Source organism: Orcinus orca, chromosome 4, assembly GCF_937001465.1.
Source record: "Orcinus orca chromosome 4, mOrcOrc1.1, whole genome shotgun sequence".
NCBI classification, from domain to species: Eukaryota; Metazoa; Chordata; class Mammalia; order Artiodactyla; family Delphinidae; genus Orcinus; species Orcinus orca.
In genome coordinates this window covers 132,317,239-132,338,186 of record NC_064562.1, presented here as the reverse complement: position 1 = coordinate 132,338,186, position 20,948 = coordinate 132,317,239, and positions in this window count along the sequence as shown.

Sequence of the window (20,948 nt, the reverse complement as noted above, 5' to 3'; positions counted from 1 at the left end):
AAATTTGAAAGAACTAAAGTTGTTTTGTTTTGTTTTGTTTTTTGTGGTACGCGGGCTTCCCTGTTGTGGCTTCTCCTGTTGCGGAACACAGGCTCCGGACGCGCAGGCTCAGCAGCCATGGCTTACGGGCCCAGCCGTTCCGCGGCATGTGGGATCTTCCCGGACCGGGGCACGAACCTGCGTCCCCTGCATCGGCAGGCGAACTCACAACCACTGCGCCACCAGGGAAGCCCTAAAGTTGTTTTTAAGGCTCACTTTTTCCTTTCTTCACCTTAACTTTACTCTCTTCATGATACTAGTGAATGGAAAGAACTACACAATAATAAGGTTTAAATAACATCACAGTGGGAAATTTTGCCAAATTAGATTTGATTTAGAAACTCTAACAGCATGTGTTGTTTTGCTAGGCCTGGTCTAGCAAAATACCACAGACAGGATGTCTTAAACAACAGTAATTTATTTTCTCATAATTTTGGAGACTAGAAGTCTGAGATCAAGGTGTCCACAGGTGTGTTTCTTCAGAGACCTCTGCTTGACCTGTAGATGGGCCTGTTTCTTCACATCCTCTTCTCTCTGTGCCTATCTATAACTTAATATCTTCTTATAAGGACACCGGTTATATTGGATTAGGGCCTGTTCTAATGACCTCTTTTAACCTGAATTATTTTTTTAAAGACCTTATCTCCAAATATAGTCATATTCTGAGGTACTGGGGGGCGGTTAGGACTTAAGCATAATGAATTTCGGGAGGACTCAATATAGCCCCTAACACCATTCACTTACGCTAACCTAGTAAGATTTAGTGAAGATCTTAAAATGAATGTTTGTGTTGGGTTAAAGTGCTAAAACACTGGATGAATGAGAGAGAGGGAGAGAGAGAGAACCCTCATATTTTGTTTATGCTCTTTTCTCCATCTTGAATGTCTTTCCATCTATTTCCCATCTATTTTCTTTTTTTCTTCCTGTAGTTGACATAACGTTAGATTAGTTTCAGGTGTACAACATAATGATCTGATATTTGTATATATTGTGAAATGATCACCACAGTAAGTCTAGTTAACCTCCATCCTCATACATAGTTACAACATTTTTTTTTTCCTGCGGTGAGAACTTTTAAGATTTACTCTCTTAGTAACTTTCAAATGTACAATACACTATTATTAACTATAGTCACTATGTTGTAGTGACTCCAGGAGTTACTTATTTTATAACTTGGAGTTTATATTATGAGTCTATGGGTGGTGGCGGTGGTGGTTGTTTTTTTGATTCCACATATACGTGAGATCATACAGTGTTTGTCTTTCTCTGTCCAATGTATTGCATTTAACATAATACCCTCAAGATCCATCCATGTTGTCACAAATGGCAAGATTTCATTCTTTTTTATGGCATAATAGTATTCCTTTGTGTGTGTGTGTGTACCACATCTTCTTTTTTTATTCATCCATCAGTGGACACTTAGGCTGTTTCCATATCTTGGCTGTTAAAAATAACCCTTCAGTGAACATGGGGGTGCATATATCTTTTTGAGTTAGTGTTTTGTTTTCTTTGAGTAAATACCAAGGAGTGGAATTGCTGGATCACCCTCTAGTTCTACTTTTAATTTTTTTGAAGAACCCTCATACTGTTCTCCATAGTGGCTACACACCAATTACATTCCCACCAACAGTGCATGAGGGTTCCCTTTTCTCCACATTCTTACCAACACTTGTTATTCCTTGTCTTTTTGATAATAGCCATACTAACATGTGTGAGGTGATATCTCATTATATTTTTGATATACATTTCCTGCTGACTAGTGACATTGAGCATCCTTTCAAGTGCCTCTTGGCTGTTTGCATGTCTTTGGAAAAATGTCTATTTAGATCTTCTGCCCTTTTTTTTTCGGCATGCAGGCCTCTCACTGTTGTGGCCTCTCCCGTTGTGGAGCACAGGCTCAGGACGCGCAGGCTCAGCGGCCATGGCTCACGGGCCTAGCCACTCTGCGGCATGTGGGATCTTCCCGGACTGGGACACGAACCCGTGTCCCCTGCATCGGCAGGCAGACTCTCAACCACTGCACCACCAGGGAAGCCCCTGCCCATTTTTTGTTTTTAATGGATTGTTTGTTTTTGCTATTGAGTTGTATGAGTTTTTATATATTTTGGATATTAGCTCCTTAGCAGGATATATGATTTGCAAATACTTTCTCCCATTCAGTAGGCTGCCTTTTCATTTTGTTGATGGTTTCCTTTGCTGTGCCAAAACTTGTTAGTTTGTTGTAGCCCCACTTGTTTATTTTTGCTTTTATTGCCTGTAGTTTTGGGGTCAGTTTCAAAAAATCATCTCCAAGGGACTTCCTTGGTGGTCTAGTGGTTAAAACTATGTGTTTCCAATGCAGGGGGCATGTGTTCAACCCCTGGTCAGGGAACTAAGTTCCCACATGCTGTATGGCACTGAAAAAAAAAAAATCATTACCAATGTCAATGATGTCAAGGAGCTTACCACCTATGTTTTCTCCTAGGAGTTTTATGGTTTCAGGTCTTACATTCAAGTCTTTAATCCATTGTGAGTTCATTTTTGTGTATGGTGTAAGATAGTGGCCTATTTTTAATCTTTTGCATGTGGTTTTCCAGTTTTCCCACCACCATTTATTGAAGAGACTGTCCTTTCCCTATTGTATATTCTTGGCTCCTGTGTCATAAATTAACTAATTGTATATGTGTGGGTTTATTTCTGGGATCTCTATTCTGTTCTATTGATCTATGTGTCTCTTTCTGTGCCAACACTATGCTCTTTTGATCACTAGAGCTTTGTAGTATAGTTTGAAATCAAGGAGCATGATGCCTTCAGCTTTGTTCATCTTTCTCAAGATTGCTCTGGCTATTTGGGGTCTTTTGTGATTTCATACAAATTTTAGGTTTGTTGTTCTATTTCTGTGAAAAATGCCATTGGAATTTTGGTAAGGATTTCATTGAATCTGTAGATTGCTTTGCATAGTATGGATGTTATAACAGTATTCTTCCAATCCATGAGCATGGATAATCTTTCCATTTGTTTGTGTCTTCAGTTTCTTTCATCAGTGTATTATAGTTTTCAGTGTATAGGTCTTTCACCTCCTTGTTGCATTTATTCCTAGGTATTTTATTCTTTTTAATGCAATTGTAAATGGGATTGTTTTCTTAATTTCTTTTTCCAATAGTTTGTTATTAACATATAGAAATGTAACAGATTTTTGTATATTGATTTTGTATTCTGCAACTTTACTGAATTCGTTTATTAGTTCTAACAATTTTTTGGAGGAATCTTTGGGTTTTCTATATATTAAATCATGTCATCTAAAATAGTGACAGTTTTACTTCTCTCCAATTTGGATACCTTTTATTTCTTTTTCTTGCCTAATTGCTCTGACTAGGACTTCAAATACTATGTTGAACAAAAGTGGTGAGAGTGGGCATCCTTGTCTTGTTCCTGATATTAGATGAAAAGTTTTTAGCTTTTCACTGTATGATATTAGGTATGGGATTGATATATATGGCTTTTATTATATTGAGGTACATTCCCTCTATACCCACTTTTCTGAGATTTTTAAAATCATAAATGGTTGTTGAATTTCCATCTGTCAAAATTATACTCAGCTTTAAATACCTTGCTTAAATATCTCTTGTTCTATGAAACTTTTCATAACTCCAACTGAATTTGATTTTTCCCTTTTTGTGACTTAACTAGCATTATAGTACTTAACTAGCATTTTTCTTGTCATATATTTTCTCCACTATATTATAAACTCCTCATGATGCAGGTCAGTTTCTAACTATTATTTGACGTGCCTAGCAGAGTGATTCACATTAAATGGGCACTAAATTGCATTAGCAAATGCTTTGAGGTACTCAGTATGTATTTCAGGAATTGAGTAAGTTTTATATTTATTTTAAAAAGTCACTTCTCTCCAGGAGATAAAGTTTAATCCCCCTTTCCTACCCCAACACCATCTTGAGTGTGGGCTGTGCTTAGTGACTTGCTTTCAAAGGGTAGGGTAAGGGAAGAGGGGGAAAGCATAACTTTACAGTAGAGAAATCTAGCAAATACTACCTAAGCCAGGTAATCAATATCAACATCAGTGGTAAGTCATATTGATAGTGTGTACCCTGATAAGATGTGATGAGAAGAACACTTCACCTCCTTCTGTGTTATTCTTACGCAAAGCTCTAACCCCAGTCTACTCAGGAGAAAAACATCAGACAAAATCAAATTGGTGGACCTTCTACTAATTCCCTAAACTGTACTCAAACTGTTGTGGTCATGAAAAAGAAAGTTTGTGAAACTGTCACACCAGAGGAGATGAGACATAATGACTAAGTGTAATGTTGTATCCTGGCTGGGATCCTCCAGCAGAAAAAGGACATTAATGGAAAACTGATGAAATTTGAATGAAGTGTGGAATTTAGTTAATAGTAATGTGCCAGTGTTGGTTTCTTAGTTGTGACAGATGTACACGGTATTATAAGATGTTAACAATAGGGGAGGTTGGATGACAGGTGTCTGGGAACTCCCTGTACCATTTTTGTAACTTTTCTGTAAATCTGAAACAATTTAAAAATAAAGTTTAATAAAAATCATAACTTTCTAGTCTGTTTTCATTTTAACAAGTGGTGCTTTAGTGATGGTTTTTGTCTACTGTTAGTGTGAAATTTGTGGCTAAGATGGCAATATTTCTAAATTTGGTGGGATTCCGAGATCATACCTAATGGATTTAGCCACTGTTCAAGCCAAATCTTTGAGGCTTAGAGTGAGTTCTCAGGAGAGATAATGTGGTAATAGATAGAAGGATTAAAAATTGATTGTAAATAAAGGTTAGTTTAAGGATTTTAAAGGTAGACTGTGAGGTGAAGCTGTTAGACTGATAAAACGATGGCTGGAAAATATTTCAATTCTGCATTTGATACATGAACTGAAACCATTCATTATAGAATACTCATTCTTCAACTATACTACTTCTCCCTTTTTCCTTTTAGGGTTTTAGTTTAGAAACTATGGTAATCATCAGGGAAACAAAAGTAGCATAACTGCACATCTCTCATATGACTGTTGAGATAAGTGGGAGGAAATATAGTCAGGAAATTGCCTGTGGGCTTACTTTCATCTTAAAATACTTTGGGAACTTAAACTTGCAGTTGTTGTGTACTAGCAATGTGGTACTACTGGGAACAAAATTGTAATAGAAGTATAGTGTCTAGACAAGAGGAGATGAGAGTACTCCCCTATCTGTAGTGGAATATTTTTTTCAGTTCTGAACACTTTTTTCATTTGTTAAACATTTATAAGACTCCAGCAAATGTTTGTTGAGCAGACATGGCTCTTGCCTCAAAAATACAATGGAATTAAATAACTTACAGTCAGTGATATCACAATTTTTCCAAATTTTTCAAAGCTCAAAGCCTAGGAACTATCTTTGATTTCATTCTATCCTCAGTGTTCAATTTTAGTGTGTTTCTATATCATTCAATGTATTTGCTATCTATTGCTGTGTATCAAATTAGCCTAAAGCATGGTGGATTAAGACAGTAAGCATTTATCATCTTGTACAATTTCTGCAGATCAGGAATTCAAGAGCAGCTAAGCTGTGTTAGTGTATCTCTTGAGGTTGCATTCCGGACGTTGCCTGGGGCTGTAGGATCCTCTTCCAAGGTGGCTCACTCCTGAGCTTGGCAAGCTAATGCTAATAGTTGGCAGGAGGCCTCAACTCCTCAGCATGTGGATCTCCATAGGTCTGCTTGAGTGTCCTCAAGTTATAGCAGTTTGGTTTTCCCCAAAGTGAGTGATCCAAGAGACAGTCCTAATGTTTTTCTCAGACCTAGTCTGAGAAGTTACATGCCATCACTTGTTAGAAATGAGTTATTAACTTCAGCTCACACAAAAAGGGAGGGAAATTAAGCTCCATCTCTTAAAGAGGGGAATGTAAATATTTGTCGACACCAGTTAAAACTGCCACAATCAGAATGGGTGAGGTTGTGTTGCAGTTACGAACAATCCAAAGTCTTTGTGGCTTAAAACCACAAAGGTTTGTTTCTTGTAATGCTCTTGGCCATTTAGAGACTCAGACTAATGAAACCTTCACCATTTGTAATATTTCTAGGCAACATGAAGGGAGAAGGGAAGGTAAAGAATCACACTTGTTATTAAAGTCTTCCATTTTGAAGTGGCACTTGTCATGTTGCTTCATATTTCTGGGACTAAAGCAAGTTTCATGGCCATGCATAACTTCAAAAAGGTGGGGAAATGGAACCCTACTATGTGTTTAGGAGGAGAATCAGAAATCAATAAATAGCACTAATGATTTCTACAGTTGCCATGTTATAACCTTTTAACAATTATTTTTATATTTACCTTTTCCTTTTCTCTATTGTCATACTAGTAATCTAAGACAACATGTGTGATTTGTATCCCTACTTTTCTGATTCTCCCTTTCCAATCAACTGAGTATATTCCTGGAAGATAAATTTCCTGAAATAACATTTTCTCCAGGTTAGTCACTTGCTACAGAAATGATAATGGCTTCCCCAGGTCAGATTCCTAATCCCTGACAACATACAGTGTATGTTACACTTAGCACGCTCATCTCGATTTTTTTCATGCTATTTCATAGTGTAGACTGTATTTCCTTCCTATCCATCCATTAAGACACATTCCAGTTTTTAATTTTTACAGGAACCTTGCTTCTAGAACATCGATTAGTCTTTTCCTTTTCTTGCCACCCTTAATATTTATTCTTAGTGCCTTATGTCTTAAAAAGTTGTACTATGTACCAGGCCCTGTTCTAGGTGCTGGGGCAAGAGCAGTAAACAAAACAGACACTATTTTTTACTCACAGAGCTTCTGTTTTATTGGAAGAAAACACACATAAATGGATATTAGAGTTCTATCAGAGGAGCAGAACTACTAGCAAAAGGTCAAATCACAATTGTCAAGTGGAGGAAGCAAGGAAAACTGGCAAGGATGAACTGGAACCCGTGAGAATGGATTGGAATCTGCGCTGACTTCTCCCTGGTTCCCAGGGTTCAACTTTGACGATGGAGGTGATCTGCAGGAGGGGCTAGTCCTTTGCCACAGACTCAAGAGTTGCTGAGATTGGAAGAGAAGATCTGGCAGGCGTTGAAGGTTTGGACCTGACTGCTACCCAACACCTACCGGATGTGTTGGCAGAAGAGGTGACAACGTGCATGATCTGCAACACTGCCTCGTGCCCTGCACTGGCCTTCCGCGTGTAAAAGTAGAGGACTTCTGCTTCACTTCCACCTACCAAATCTCAGGCAGAATGTCTCTGTGGTCCATGCTATCTTGGAACTCTTCAGGGAAGGAAGTGGAAATGCAGTACTAGCTTAGCTAAGTTGACAAAATAGAAATCAACCACAGTAAATAAATTATATGGTACGTTAAAGTCAGTTAAGTGCTGTGGAGAAAAATAAAGAAGGGGATGAGGAGTGTTTGGGGGGTAGGAATTGTAATATTAAAAAGATGTCACTGAGAAGGTGACATGAGGTCAAAGACTTGAAGGTGAGGGAGTGAAACATGCTGATATGTGGAAGAATGTTCTATGCAACCAGTGCTTCCTGAGTGGCACCAGACCTGTGTGGTAGCCAGCATTTTACAAGGCTCTTAATGATCCCCACCTCGTGTCACTCCCTCCGTTATGCAGTCCCCTTCCCTGGAGTGGCAAAGGGATGAGATGTCACTTCTGGGGTTAGGTTATAAAAGACTCTGATCTGTGTCTTGCTCCCATTCTTTCTCTTGCCTTTTTGGATTGCTTGCTTTGATGAAGCAAGCTCCTATGCTGGAGAGGCCTGTGTGGCAAAGAACAGAGAGTGGCCTCTGGCCAACGTCCATTAAGGAACTGGGGCTGTCAGACCAAAAGGCCACTGAATCCTGTCAACGGCCAGGTGAGTGAGCTTGGAAGTGAATCTTTAACAAGCCGAGCCTTGAGATGATTACAGCCCCAGCTGTTGATTGCAGTTCTGTCAGAGACGCTGAAGCAGAGAATCCAGCTAAGCTCTACCTGGATTCCTGACCTACAGAAAGTGTGTGAGATACGGTTGTTTTAAGTCAGTAAATTTGGGGATAATTTGTTATTCAGCAATCAATAACTCATATACTTGATGTAGTCAAGGAGCAGAAATGAGACCAGTTTGGCTGGAGTGGGGTAAGCAAATAGGAAGTGAAGTTAGAAAGGTAATAGGCTACCTAGGGCCTTATAAGTCATCGTATGGTTTTTAGGTTTTATTTTGTTTGTTTGAGTAACCTCGGTAACTGCTGGAGAGTTTTGTGTAGAGGAATGACATGATATGACTTTGGACTTACATGTTCTTTCTTGAAGCTGTACTGAGAAGAGAGACAGAACAGTGGTGGGGAATAGGGTTGGAGCAGGTACACCAGTTAAGCTAGTGCAATAATACAATGAGAGAACAGTGTTGGCTTAGTGACCAGTGGAGTAAATAAACGATTCAACTCTGAACAGATTTTTACAGTAGAACTGATAGTATTTGAGGACAGATTGGACATAGGATATAAGAGGAAGGGCGAAGGGGTATGAGAAAAATGGCTTCAAGCTTTTTTGATTATTTGCTGAGATGGAGATGACTAAGGAGTAGCAGCTTTGGTGGGAGGAGCACTCAGGAAGATAGTTTTGTCTGTGTTAAGTTTGAGACGCCTTTTAGACATCCAAGTAGAATTGTTGAGTGGGGAGATCACTATATGCGCATGTTCTGGGGAAAGGTCTGGGCTGGAGAAACAAATGTGGGAGCTGTCATGGTGGTGCTTAAAGCCCTGAGATTGGATGCTAATACCAAGGGACAAAGTATAGATAGAAAATAGGATCAAAGACTGAACCCTTGGGCAGGTCCACAGGAAAAATACCAGGAACCAGCCAAGGGGACTGAGAAGTGAGGTAATGAGAAGTGTGGTATCCTGAAAGGCAAGAAGAAAGCTTTTCAAATAAGAGGGAATGATCAGCTGTTCATGGTACAAGTAAGATGGGAGTTGAGAAATGACTATTGGATTTGCTCTGTGGAGGTCATTTGGGACCTTGTTAAGAATAAGTTCAGACAGAAACAGACTCACAGACACAGAGAACAGACTTACGGTTGCCAAGGGGGAGAGGGGCAGTGGAGGGATGGATTGGGAATTGGGATTAGAAGATGCAAACTACAAACTATTATGAATAGAATGGATAAACAACAAGGTCCTACTGTATAGCACAGGGAGCTATATTCAATACCCTGTGATAAACCATAATGGAAAAGAATGTGAAAAAGAAAAAAATATATATATGTAACTGACCACTTTGCTGTACACCAGAAACTAACACAGCATTGTAGATCAACTATACTTTAATAAAATAAATTTAAAAAAAAAGAATAGTTTCAGAGAGAATGGGAGGGGCAGAGTTGGTGACAATGGATTTAGATGACTCATCTGAGGAGTTTTACTATAAAGGGGATGAGAAATGGGGCAGTACCTCAGAGCAATGTAGGATCAAGGGTGGGTTTTTTTTTAAGCATGGGAGAATGTAAAGTGTTTTTGTATTGATGGGAAATATCCAGTAGAAATGAAAAAATTGATTATACAGGAGAGAGTTAGTAAATTTCTTGGTTGATGAGGTGGGATCTTGTGCACAAAGTAGGAGTTAGTCTAAATGGTAGTTCAAGCAATTTTTCATCCACTGAAGCAGGAGTAGCAGGGTACAGATACTGGTAAGTGAATGATGTGCTGGTGTGAACTTTTGAAGAGTCTCTTCTATTAATTTGTTCCCTTTTTTCAGAGTAATAGAAAGCAAAGTCATCAACTGAGAGTGAGGATGAGGGAGGGAGTGTTGGATAGTTGAGGAGAGAGGAGGAGATATAATTAGGAGAGAGTGTGAATAGACTAGGAAATGTAGTAGGATTCCCGGGCCACTTTAGGGGTCCACTTCAGTTCTTGTAATGAATTTAAATTGGTTTAAATAAAAAAAAGTCACGACTGTATATTTTCTCCACTCCAAGCTCAGCTGCATAGGTGTAGGTGTAAAGCTGACCAAGAGTTGGAAATAACTAAGGTTGGGGTTTGCCAAGAAAGTAAACAAAGTGACAAAAGGGAGAGGGCACATATGAATGGGAGAGATTATGCTGATTTGCCATGGAATTTAAGCTAGATGAAGAGGGATGATAACACAGGAGCAGAGTGAGGGACACTGAAAATGTAAGTAGGACTAACGAGCTTTGAGGTGATGGTGAGTCAAATTTTGGAGCTGGGGTACTATTAAGTAAATGACTTCATGAAATGTCTGTAACACATATTGGGAGATTAGCAAGCAACCTGCTGAGCCTTTTAGGGTTTAGCATGACAAACTGGAGTCGCCAGGTGTTCAGTGATCTTAAATTGGCCTCCATTACCTCAAGAGTGATTGCTTGCCTTTGTTGGAGAACTGTGCTTGTTGGTGAGATGTTGCATTCATGTTTCACTATTTAACATCTCAAAACTTGACTTTCTTTTTTCCCTTCTCAGACGACTTGCGATCCTTGGTCTTTGGTTTAATCTGTTTTCTAATAAGGCCTTAAAAAATTTTTTTTTTGGCTTGCATGCCTTTATGCAAGAGATTATTTAATATATAATATAGAAATATAGTACATTAAAATGAAAGATCTTATTACTGTTTTATAGTATTTATAAGCTAATATTTGTAAAATATCTAATGCTTTTATATTGGACATATTAACATAAGCTGAAAATGATCACTTGCTAAAATTCTCTTTACTTGTTTTTCTTTATTTCCCCCTATAATATACTTTATAGGTCTTCCATGATGTCAGACATTTACTCTAGTGCACTAAATATTATTAATACCTGTATCACTGAAAAGATAAGCTTATGTGTATGCAAAACTTAATGGAATGAAAATGACAAGCATCCAATTTTTATGAGTCCACGAGGTGGCGCTGTTACCCTATTATTTAAGCCTGTGTTTAACCCTAGATTTTATTTTACATTTCAAAATTTTTATTTATTTTATATTGGAGTATAGTTGATTAACAATGTTGTGTTATTTTCAGGTGTACAGCAAAGTGATTCAGTTATACATATACATACATCTATTGACATATACACGCTACTATATTTAAAATAGATAACCAACAAGGACCCACTGTATAGCATTGGGAACTCTACTCAATATTCTTTAGTAACCTAGATGGGAAAAGAATTTGAAACCCTAGGTTTAAAATGAAATACATTCATTTATTATTGTACGTGAGTGTATAAATGAATGTGTGAATAATAACATGAAAAAGTCAGGATATATAATGGCTCTACCAACCTACCCTCTGGCTCTGGTTTTATATAATAAACATCTATACTGAATATTGAAAACTTTATATTCTGAAAAGGAAAAACTTTCCCCAGATGCATAAGAATATAATTGAAATACAACACACCTTTTTATATGCAAATTTGATGTATAGGTTTTTAAAATACTAAATTAATCAAGTACAGATTTGATTGATTTCCTACTCTCTGAAGTGTTTCAGTTGATACATTTTTGATTTGGAGTGTATCGAAGTAGACAGTGATTCTGTTGGAGAAGAGAAATATTTTTGCCCAATCTACCAGAGGGTACGGATGTAATCGTATTCATCTTACCTATAGCAGTACTTGGTCCATGAATGTGAATGTTTGTTGAATGAGGAAGCTTGGATGGTAAAGGTGAAAAAAAAATTTGTGGGAAATTATACACAATCTTCAAAAGGAAAAATAAATTGCCAGTTAGTATATTTAAAGCAAAAATATTTTTTGGTTTGGGACATATCTTACCTCTGTCTTTGCCAAAAGTTTTAAATTGAGGTTTTTTTCCCCCCTTCTGTGGGAATATATTTCAAATGTTATAATGGAAATCATTTTACAGAGAACATTTTATGACAAACTTTGGAACTGATCCCTATTAGTCAATGTTTATAACTGAAATAGATCTTCACTGTCTTAATTCTCAGTATTAGAGGTCCATATCCTTCATGAGACTTTAAGGACTATCTTGATTAATTTCTATTTGATCCTCAAAGAACTGATGGGACTCATACAATGCTCCCTGAAAAATTTTAGTTTGAGCTGAATCTAGAAAAATCTTAACACTCTTTTTTTTTTTTAAAATGAAAAGAAGAGACTTCAGATGGCATGTGGGAATACTCCAATTTACTATATAAGATGTTTTAGTAGTTATTTAATAATTCTATCCAAGTAAATTTATAGAAAATGAGGTAGAATTAGAACCAGAGAAATGACTTTTATATTTCTTTAATATAAAACACTTTTTACTTGTATGATAATTTATACAAATGGGTATTATGTCTTAGAAATCAGAAGAGTCCTGAAAGAAATCCCTGGAATTCAGTACATTTGATAAAAGCAATAAGAATTGTGGAATACTCATCATTCTTTAGGGCACCGAACAGTAATGACTGAGAAGGTGTAAGGAAGGAAATATAAAATGAACAGACACTAAAGGGGTTCTGAAAAGAACAATTATTTGCTATTATTACTTCCTTGAGGTAATTATAATAATAATGATAATAATGGTAACAGCTAATGTTTGTTGAGTCTATATGTGTTCATTAAGTCATTTCTTTGTCTCAACAATTGTGTGAGAATGTACTATTATCTCCATTTAACAGATGAATAAATTGAGGCACAGAGAAATAATATGATTAACCTAAGGTTAGCTCTAGGATTTGAGTGGAATCTGGCTCAGGTCTCCATTCTTAACTGGCGTGTGTTGTAAAGAATGAAGAATGATGTTAGGTATAAGGTAAATTTAAATCTGGGTTCAAATCTCACATTTTTGACTTTGCTTCTTGTGTGACTTTGGGAAAGTTATCTGACCTTTCCATACCCATTTCTTCATCTGTAAAGGAAGCTAGAAGATTAGTATTGTTGTCTGGGTAATTTATAGGAATAGTCTGGTAAATAGAAAGCACTACTTAAAGGCTAGAGGTTTTTTTGGTCTTACATTTAAAATTTATTTTGCTAATTTTACTTCTTTATTAGGAATTCATTATTATTTAAAGCCTAAACTTGTTTCTTGTTATTTAGAAGAGAGACATAGCATTGTAAGTCTTTGCATGATGGGGGAAATACATATCTTTGTTTATCAAATTTATTTATTTATTTTACAATATTTTCATTATTTATTTATTTGGTTGCACTGGGTCTTAGTTGTGGCAGGCGGGCTCCTTAGTTGTGGCATGCGAACTCTTAGTTGCAGCATGCATGTGGGATCTAGTTCCTTGACCAGGGATTGAACCCAGGCCCCCTGCATTGAGAGTGCGGAGACTTATCCACTGCACCACCAGGGAAGTCCCTATCGAATTTATTGATTTGTAAAAAGTTATACTTTTTTCTAACACTTAAATGTAAACAAAAATATGCCATGTTAAAACTATCATCCTTTGCCTTTTTTTCTTCCCCAGTTATTTATTCCTAATAATTAATTAATTCAACAAGTATTTATTGAGCACCTATTATGTGTCAGAGATTAGACACGTAAATGTGGGGATACATTGATGAAAGAAAACAAATACACTTGGCTTCATGAAGCTTATTTGAGTAGTACAAGACAACACATACAGTAAAATCAGTAAATTATATAGTTAGTTTTAAGATAATAGGTGCTATGGCAAAGCAAAAATTAGACCAGGGTGATGGGAATCAGGAGGGCTGGGAAGGGTGAACTTTCTGTAAGGTTGCTGGTGTTGGCCTTTTAAAAAAGATGGTATTTGAGCAGGGACCCAGATATTTGAGCAGGGACCCAGATAAATTGCAGGAGTCAGCCATGTGGACATCTGAGGGAACACAGAGGCTCTACGATAGCAAGGAAGTCGGTGCAGCTGTCACATTGGGGGACAGGGGAACTGAGGTCTCAAAGGCAATGAACATCAGGTCACATAGGACTGTGAACTCTGACTGAAAAGGAGACATTTCAAAGGACTTTTAACAGAAGAGTGTTCTGACTTAATGTGTAAAAAGGTTATTTTGGGTGTTGAGCTGACAGCAGATTATAGAGAATGGGGGTGGGGGGGTGGGGGGGAAGCAGGGAAGATATGGCAGATAAAGATGATGCTATCTCAGAGCAGGGTGGCAGCCGTGGAATTGGCGAGAAGTGGTTGGTTTTAGGTAGAATTGAAGATAGAGCCAACGGGATTCTTGACAGATTGAATGTGGGTGTGCTAATCAAGAGAACAAATATCCTAACATATCTACAGGTTCAGCCCACACTCAAGGCAATATCATACAAGGGCATACCTCTTAGGGTGTGTCCACCATAGGATGGAACAGATTATTTTGTGGGAGGAGGAAAATCTGCAGATGTGCTCTGTCTGCAGACTCATGCCTAGTAAATCACCATGCCTACCCACGGCTCTTCTTTTTTTCTAACATCTTTATTGGAGTATAATTGCTTTACAATGTTGTGTTAGTTTCTGCTGTATAACAAAGTGAATCAGCTATACGTATACCGATATCCCCATATCTCCTCCCTCTTGTGTATCCCTCCCACCCTCCCTATCCCACCCCTCCAAGTGGTCTCAAAGCACCGAGCTGATCTCCCTGTGCTATGCAGCTGCTTCCCACTAGCTATCTGTTTTACATTTGGTAGTGTATAAATGTCAATGCCACTCTCTCACTTCGTCCCAGCTTACCCTTCCCTCTCCCCGTGTCCTCAAGTCCATTCTCTTCGTCTGTGTCTTTATTTCTGTCCTGCCGCTAGGTACATTAGAACCATTTTTTCTTTTACATTCCATATATATGTATTAGTGTATGGTATTTGTTTTTCTCTTTCTGACTTACTTCACTCTGTATGACAGACTCTAGGTCCATCCACCTCACTACAAATAACTCAATCTCGTTTCTTTTTATGGTGGAGTAATATTCCATTATGTATATGTACCACATCTTCTTTATGCACTGATCTGTTGATGGACACCTAAGTTGCTTCCATGTCCTGGCTATTGTAAATAGAGCTTCAATGAACATTGTGGTACATGATTCTTTTTGAATTATGGTTTTCTCAGGGTATATGCCCAGTAGTGGGATTGCTGGGTCATACGGTAGTTCTTTTTTTTTTTTTTTTAATAGTTTTTAAGATCTTTATTGGAGTATAATTGCTTTACAATGGTGTGTTAGTTTCTGCTTTATAACAAAGTGAATCAGCTATACATATACATATATCCCCATATCTCTTCCCTCTTACGTCTTCCTCCCTCTCACCCTCCCTATCCCACCCCTCTAGGTGGTCACAAACCACCGAGCTGATCTCCCTGTGCTATGCGGCTGTTTCCTGCTAGCTATCTATTTTACATTTGGTAGTGTATATATGTCCATGCCACTCTCTCACTTTGTCCCAGCTTACCCTTCCCCCTACCTGTGTCCTCAAGTCCATTCTCTAGTAGGTCTGCGTCTTTATTCCTGTCTTGCCCCTACGTTCTTCATGACCTTTTTTTTTTTAGATTCCATATATATGTGTTAGCATACAGTATTATATGGTATTTGTTTTTCTCTTTCTGACTTACTTCACTCTGTATGACAGACTCTAGGTCCATCCATCTCACTACAAATAACTCAATTTCGTTTCTTTTTATGGCTAAGTAATATTCCATTGTATATATGTGCCACATCTTCTTTATCCATTCATCTGTCGATGGACACTTAGGTTGCTTCCAAGTCCTGGCAATTGTAAATAGAGCTGCAGTGAACATTGTGGTACATGACTCTTTTTGAATTATGGTTTTCTCAGGATCTATGCCCAGTAGTGGGATTGCTGGGTCATATGGTAGTTCTATTTTTAGTTTTTTAAGGAACCTCCATATTATTCTCCATAGTGGCTGTTACATTCCCACCAACACTGCAAGAGGTTTCCCTTTTCTCCACACCCTCTCCAGCATTTATTGTTTGTAGATTTTTGGATGATGGCCATTCTGACCCGTGTGAGGTGATACCTCATTGTGGTTTTGATTTTCATTTCTTTAATGATTTGTAATGTTGAGCATCCTTTCATGTGTTTGTGGGCAATCTGTATATCTTCTTTGGAGAAATGTCTATTTAGGTCTTCCACCCACTTTGGGATTGGGTTGTTGGTTTTTTGATATTGAGCTGCATGAGCCGCTTGTATATTTTGGAGATTAATCCTTTGTCAGTTTCTTTGTTTGCAAATATTTTCTCCCATTCTGGGGGTTGTCTTTTCATCTTGTTTATGGTTTCCTTTGCTGTGCGAAAACTTTTAAGTTTCATTAGGTCCCATTTGTTTATTTTTGTTTTTATTTCCATTTCTAGAGGAGGTGGGTCAAAAAGAATCTTGCTGTGATTTGTGTCATAAAGTGTTCTGCCTATGTTTTCCTCTAAGAGTTTTATAGTGTCTGGCCTTACATTTAGATCTTTAATCCATTTTGAGCTTATTTTTGCTTATGGTGTTAGTGAGTGTTCTAATTTCATTCTTTTACATGTAGCTATCCCGTTTTCCCAGCACCACTTATTGAAGAGGCTGTCTTTTCTCCACTGTATATTCTTGTCTCCTTTGTCAAAGATAAGGGGACCATAGGTGCATGGGTTTATCTCTGGGATTTCTATTCTGTTCCATTGATCTATATTTCTGTTTTTGTGCCAGTACCATACTGTCTTGATAATTGTAGCTTTGTAGTATAGTCTGAAGTCAGGGAGCCTGATTCCTACAGCTCCGTTTTTATTTCTCAAGATTGCTTTGGCTATTTGGGATCTTTTGTGTTTCCATACAAATTGTGAAATTTTTGTTCCAATTCTGTGAAAAATGCCATTGGTAGTTTGATAGAGATTGCATTGAATCTGTAGATTGCTTTGGGTAGTACAGTCATTTTCACAATGCTGATACTTCCAATCCAAGAGCATGGTGTATCTTTCCATCTGTTTGTATCATCTTTAATTTGTTTCATCAGTGTCTTATAGTTTTCTGCATATAGGTCTTTTGTCTCCTTATGTAGGTTTATTCCTAGATATTTTATTCTTTTTGTTGCAGTGATAAATGGGAGTGTTTCCTTAATTCCTCTTTCAGATTTTTAGTCATTAGTGTGTAAGAATGCAAGAGATTTCTGTGCATTAATTTTGTATCCTGCTACTTTACCAATTCATTTATTAGCTCTAGTAGTTTTCTGGTAGCATCTTTAGGATTCTCTATGTATAGTATCATGTCATCTGCAAACAGTGACAGTTTTACTTCTTCTTTTCCAATTTGGATTCCTTTTATTTCTTTTTCTTCTCTGACTGCTATGACTAAAACTTCCAAAACTGTGTAGAATAATAGTGGTGAGAGTGGGCAACCTTGTCTTGTTCCTGATTTAGAGGAAATGGTTTCAGTTTTTCACCATTGAGAACAATGTTGGCTGTGGGTTTGTCATATATGGCCTTTATTATGTTGAGGTAGGTTCCCTCTGTGCCCACTTTCTGGAGAGTTTTTAATCATAAATCGGTGTTGAATTTTGTTGAAAGCTTTTTCTCCATCTATTGAGATGATCATATGGTTTTTATCCTTCAGGTTGTTAATATGGTGTATCACATTGATTGATTTGCATACATTGAAGAATCCCTGCATTCCTGGGATAAACCCCACTTGATCATGGTGTATGATCCTTTTAATGTGCTGTTGGATTCTGTTTGCTAGTATGTTGTGAGGATTTTTGCATCTATATTCATCAGTGATATTGGCCTCTAGTTTTCCTTATTGTGACATCTTAGTCTGGTTTTGGTAACAGGGTGATGGTGGCCTTGTAGAATGAGTTTGTCAGTGTTCCTCTTCTGCTATATTTTGGAAGAGTTTGAGAAGAATTGGTGTTAGCTCTTTTCTAAATGTTTGATAGAATTCACCTGTGAAACCATCTGGTCCTGGGCTTTTATTTGTTGGAAGATTTTTAATCACAGCTTCAATTTCAGTGCATGTGATTGGTCTGTTCATATTTCCTATTTCTTCCTGATTCAGTCTTGGCAGGTTGTGCCTTTCTAAGAATTTGTCCATTTCTTCCAGGTTGTCCATTTTATTGGCATAGAGTTGCTTGTAGTAATGTCTCATGATCCTTTGTATTTCTGCAGTGTCAGTTGTTACTTCTCCTTTTTCATTTCTAATTCTATTGACTTGAGTCTTCTCCCTTTTTTTCTTGATGAATCTGGCTAATGGCTTATCAATTTTATTTATCTTCTCAAAGAACCAGCTTTTAGTTTTATTGATCTTTGCTATTATTTCCTTCACTTCTTTTTCATTTGTTTCTGATCTGATCTTTATGATTTCTTTCCTTCTGCTAACTTTGGGTTTTTTTTTTGTACTTCTTTATCTAATGCTTTAGGTGTAAGGTTAGGTTGTTGATTTGTATTTTCCTTGTTTCTTTTTTTTAATTAATTAATTTATTTATTGTTTGCTGCGTTGGGTCTTCATTGCTGCGTGCGTACCCTAACCAGCTGAGGCGAATGGGGGCCACTCCTCATTGTGGTGCATGGGCCTCTTATTGCCATGGCCTCTCTTGTTGCGGAGCACGGGCTCTGGGCATGCATGCTTCAGTAGTTGTGTCACGTGGGCTCAGTAGTTGTGGCTCGCGGGCTCCAGAGCACAGGCTCAGTAGCTGCAGCGCACGGGCCCAGCTGCTCTGTGGCATGTGGGATCCTCCCAGACCAGGGCTCGAACCTGTGTCCCCTGCCCTGGCAGACAGATTCCCAGCAACCATGCCACCAGGGAAGCCCTTTCCTTGTTTCTTGAGGTAGGATTGTATAGCTATAAACTTCCTTCTTTGAACTGCGTTTGCTGCGTCCCATAGGTTTTGGTTCATTGTGTTTTCATTGTCATTTGTTTCTAGGTATTTTTTCATTTCCTGTTTGATTTCTCCAGTGATCTCTTGGTAATTTAGTAGCGTATTGTTTAGCTTCTATGTGTTTGTATTTTTTACAGTTTTTTTCCTTGTAGTTGATATGTAGTCTCATAGCGCTGTGGTTGGAAAAGATACTTGATATAATTTCAGTTTTCTTTAATTTACTGAGGCTTGATCTGTGACCCAAGATATGACGTATCCTGGAGAATGTTCCATGAGCATTTGAGAAGAAAGTGTATTCTGTTGTTTTTGGATGGAATGTCCTATTAATATCAATTAAGTCCATCTTGTCTAATGTGTCATTTAAAGCTTGTGTTTCCTTATTTATTTTCATTTTGGATGATCTGTCCATTGGGGATAGTGGGGTGTCAAAGTCCCCCTATTATTTTGTTACTGTCAATTTCCCCTTTTATGGCTGTTGTATTTGCCTTATGTAGTGAGGTGCTCCTATGTTGGGTGCATAAATATTTACAATTGTTACATCTTCTTCTGGATTGATTCCTTGATCATTATGTAGTGTCCTCTTTGTTTCTTGTAATAGTCTTTATTTTAAAGTCTATTTTGTCTGATATCAGAATTGCTGCTTCAGCTTTCTTTTGATTTCCATTTGCATGGAATATCTTTTTCCGTCCCCTCACTTTCAGTCTCTGTGTGTCCCTAGGTCTGAAGTGGGTCTCTTGTAGACAGCATATATACGGGTCTTGTTTTTGTATCCATTCAGCAAATCTATGTCTTTTGGTTGGAGCATTTAATCCATTTACATTTAAGGTAATTATCGATATGTATGTGCCTATTACCATTTTCCTAATTGTTCTCGGTTTGTTTTTGTAGGGCTTTTCCTTCTGTTGTGTTTCCTGCCTGGAGAAGTTCCTTTAGCATTTGTTGTAAAGCTGGTTTGGTGGTGCTGAATTCTCTTAACTTTTGCTCGTCTGTAAAGGTTTTAATTTCTCCGTCGAATCTAAATGACATCCTTGCTGGGTAGAGTAATCTTCGTTGTAGGTTTTTCCCTTTCATCACTTTAAATATGTCCTGCCACTGCCCTCTGGCTTGCAGAGTTTCTGCTGAAAGATCAGCTGTTAACCTTATGGGGATTCCCTTGTATGTTATTTGTTGCTTTTCCCTTGCTTCTTTAGTATTTTTTCTTTGTAGTTAATTTTTGATAGTTTGAAGTGTCTTGGCATGTTTCTCCTTGGATTTATCCTGTATGGGATTCTCTGCACTTCCTGGACTTGATTGAGTATTTCCTTTCCCATGTTAGGGAAGTTTTCAACTATAATCTCTTCAAATATTTTCTCAGATGCTTTGTTTTCCTCTTCTTCTTCTGGGACCCCTATAATTCAAGTGTTGATGCATTTAATGTTTCCCAGAGGTCTCTGAGACTGTCCTTAATTCTTTTCATTCTTTTTTCTTTATTCGGCTCTGCAGCAGTTATTTCCACTGTTATATCTTCCAGGTCACTTATCTGTTCTTCTGCCTCAGTTATTCTGCTATTGATTCCTTCTAGAGAATTTTTAATTTCATTTATTGTGTTGTTCATCATTGTTTGTTTAGTCTTTAGTTCTTCTAGGTTCTTGTTAAACGTTTGTTTTATCTTCTCCATTCTATTCCTGAGATTTTGGATCATCTTTACTGTCATTACTCTGAATTCTTTTTCAGGTAGACTGCCTATTTCCTCTTCATTTGTTTGGTCTGGTGGGTTTTTACCTTGCTCCTTTATCTGCTGTGTATTTCTCTATCTTCTCATTTTGCTTAACTTACTGTGTTTGGGGTCTCCTTTTCACAGGCTGCAGGTTCATAGTTCCCGTTGTTTTTGGTTTCTGCCCCCAGTGGGTAAAGCGTGGTTGATTGGCTTGTGTAGGCTTCCTGGTGGAGAGGACTGGTGCCTGTGTTCTGGTGGGTGGGACTTGATCTTGTCTTTCTGGTGGGCAGGGCCATGTCCGGTGGTGTGCTTTGGGGTTTCTGTGAACTTATGATTTTAGGCAACCTCTCTGCTAATGGGTGGGGCTGTGTTCCTGTCTTGCTAGTTGTTTGGCCTGGGGCATCCAGCGCTGTAGCTTGCTGGCTGTTTGGTGGAGC